This window comes from Penaeus chinensis, chromosome 16 (genome assembly GCF_019202785.1).
Source record: "Penaeus chinensis breed Huanghai No. 1 chromosome 16, ASM1920278v2, whole genome shotgun sequence".
Classification (NCBI taxonomy): Eukaryota; Metazoa; Arthropoda; class Malacostraca; order Decapoda; family Penaeidae; genus Penaeus; species Penaeus chinensis.
Window position 1 is genome coordinate 10,578,069 of NC_061834.1, and position 3,104 is coordinate 10,581,172.

The window sequence follows — 3,104 nt, forward strand, 5'->3', positions numbered from 1 at the left end:
GAACCCACACGACCTCACAAGCCAATTATCCCCGGAGATGGAGGCCTACCAGGAGCGTGACCAATACGAAGAAGCATGACAAATAAATACGAAATCTAAAACAAACAAAAAGAACCGTGCAGAAGGCACCAAAGTAAAACAAACTAATAAGTAAAATACAATTGCCAGAGGGGCTTAAGACTGAATAAAACTACGCCAGAAGGGTTTAAGAAAAACAAAGCATGCCAGAAGGGTTTAAATACAATAAAAATAACTAACATCTAAGATAAACAAGTAAAAGGTAAAAGGAGGGAAAAAGTAAAGTAAAAGGTGTGAGAATGAATAAAAGTAGAAAGTCAAAGGACAAGATAAAAGTAAGTAAAATTCAGAGAAAGTAAAAAGTAAAAGTCGAAGGAGCACACATGGTTCACAGTGAATGTAAAATAGTAAAATGGCACGTCCAGCATAAATACACCTGGGCAAGTAAAAGGGGCAGTAAAACCTTGTTTCAGCATCCACGGTGTAAAATCCAGACAGGTAAATCCAAAGGGTAGTCAAAGCACAGTCGGAGTATCCACTTCGTTTATTCAACATGAACGTGGGGGTTACATTAACCCCCGCGGACGTCGGCGTAGCACATAAATAACATAAACCAATAAATAAGAATTGTTATATAAAAAGAAAATATACAAAAGATAAAACCAGTCACAAAAACAAACGTTAAAAGAAATCATCAAAGAATTATAATTATGGTAAAACAAGACGTAAAAGAATTTGCTGCGATTCATTGATAAAAATCTTAAAATAAGTAACTTTCTCTCGCCGTAAAAGAGAACTTAAAAGGATAAATAAGTAAAAAGAAACCATACAAAAGTAAAGCGGAGCTTAAAATACAAGAGATAAAAAAAAACACGTGAAAAGAAAGATGCAGTCGCAGCAGATGTGGATGTCTGTTATCCGCACATCATCAAAATCTTTGTAAACCATGTATGGATAACTAGGGATCTCAAGTTTATTTTAAAATATACGAAAAGGGTGTAAATAAAAGTAAAACACGTGTAAAAAGAAGAGCCAGCGTGGTACAGAAATAAAAAGCGTAAAAATGAGGCTGGCAGAGGGAAGTGGTCCGGCTGTGCTCGACTCGCCCTGTGGATTTCGGCAGGATGCTGGGTAGGATAGGGATAGGATGGGAGCAGGAGAGGATAGGATTAAAGGTAGAAGGTAGGGTAAACGGGAAAAAGGAATGGAAAAGAGGGAAATTAGCGTAGAAGCAGAAGGAAGTGAAAAAGCGAAGGAACAAGAAGAAGGTGCGAATAAGAGGGGTACGAGGGGGGAATGCGGCAGGATACAGGGCAGGATAGGGATAGGATGGAGGCAGGATAGAGTAGGGATAGAGATAAAAGATAGAACAAGCAAGGAAAACAAGAAGAAGAGGGAGAAGCTACCGTGGAAGTAGAGGGAAGAAGAGAAAAAGCGAGGGGACAGGAAGAGGGTGCGGATAAGGGGACGAGAGGGATAGAAGGATCGGAGCAAGGAAGGGGGGGATAGGTAGTGGGTATAGTGGGGGGGGGGAAGAGGTTGAAAGCCTCACAGTCGTTGTGTGTGTTTATGGGGTCGTGTCTGTGTGTATTGGCGTATGCGTGCACCTATGTCTGTTCTCTAGCTTTATTCTCTAGCTCTAATCCCTAGCTCTGTTATCTAACCTGTCTCTGTGTACGTTTATATACGCGTGTATGTTAATGCATCAACCTCTCACCCCGGATTTACCCTACCACCAAATACTTGCAGGTACGCGTTAGCCCTCCTGGCGAAAGTAGCTCTCTGCCAGGTGCTCCCAGCCACCGCCCAGCAAGGCACCCTCCCTGCTTCTGCAAGTGGCGGCCCCTGTCAGTGCTCTGGAGGCGCTGAATATTGGCTTCGAGGTCGTTCAGCAGCGTAGGACAGAGACTCGAATTCAAGGTAAGCATTCGTCAGATCCTTTGTTTTTATAAGGATAGTGAGAGTGACAGTGATAATGAGTGTCGTGATGATGATGATAATAACGATAACAACAGCAATGATAGTGATAGTGATGATGATAATGATAAAAATTAAAACAACAGCGGCAGCTCCTCCTCAAGTGGGTGTTGGCTTTGGCGCCGCCTTTGTCCCTCCCCCGGACCAAGCTGGACGTCTGCTCTTCGCCTTCAGGAGGGCGCGGCCGGAAACGAGGCAGGAGGCAGAGTGCACGGGGCGCCTGCTTCTTGAGGCTTCGAAGACGTTTGTGCAAAGGTGGGTCGGGCAGAGCAAGTGACCGTCAGCGGGAGGATTGTTGTGTCGGCGGTCTGTTGGTCAAGTTATTTGTTTGTCTGTTTGTTTGCCTGTCTGTTTGTTGTCTGTGTGTCAGTCTGGCTTTCTCTTTATCTATCAATCTGTCTATTTGTCTATCTGTCTGTCTGTCTGTCTGTTTGTCTATCTGTCTGTCTGTCTGTCTGTGTCTATCTCTCTGTCTATCAGTCAAACTTTCTATTTGTTTATTCATCAATCTTGTCTCTATTTATCTCTCTATTCATCTATCTATCTATTCATCAATCTATCAGTTCACCAATCTATCTATCTATTCATCAATCTATCAGTTCACCAATCTATCTATCTATTCATCAATCTATCTATATTTCTATTTTTATGTCTATCTGTTCACCTGTCTGTTTGCCTGTCCGTCTCTCTTTCTCTCTCTCTCTTTCTCATCTGTTCTCGCTCCTGCTCAGCTCCTCTGTAGGTTTCTTATTTCCATAAATACCTACGATTGAATTACCTTTCATTAGCTGATGAATTCCCTCGTCATAAGAATAATTCATTAACAGTCACACCCCAAGATCTTTAGCTGATTCGCGGTTTGTTATCACCAAAATATCTTACCGTAAAAAGAGTGTATGAACGGCCGGATGACTCAACGAGGCGGTAGTGGCATCACAGCAACTCATACTACTGGGCTCTACTCATTTCTTGTGAGATCCTGAGTGATCTAGAATCTGAACAGAATGTCCATTTTTTAACAACTTCACACACAGTACATCACCAAAAGATGCGCTCACGTAAGGAAAGTCGAAATATGTAAACTAACGCTCCCACATGCAAAAGTATAA

The 3,104-nt window shown here is 42.3% G+C and overlaps 1 protein-coding gene and 1 long non-coding RNA gene across 2 annotated transcripts in view; one reads left to right on the top strand and one right to left on the bottom strand.

The window, feature by feature from the left end:
* LOC125033321 overlaps positions 1–2,244 on the top strand; it is a 7,391-nt gene extending 5,147 nt beyond the window's left edge. The window contains exons 2-3 of the long non-coding RNA XR_007115591.1: positions 1,768–1,938; positions 2,082–2,244. This is a non-coding gene — a long non-coding RNA (uncharacterized LOC125033321). The remainder of the gene's footprint in view (positions 1–1,767; positions 1,939–2,081) is intronic.
* Positions 1–3,104, bottom strand: part of LOC125033319 (protein O-mannosyl-transferase TMTC1-like) — a 608,165-nt gene that overhangs the window by 575,788 nt on the left and 29,273 nt on the right. The window lies entirely within an intron of this gene.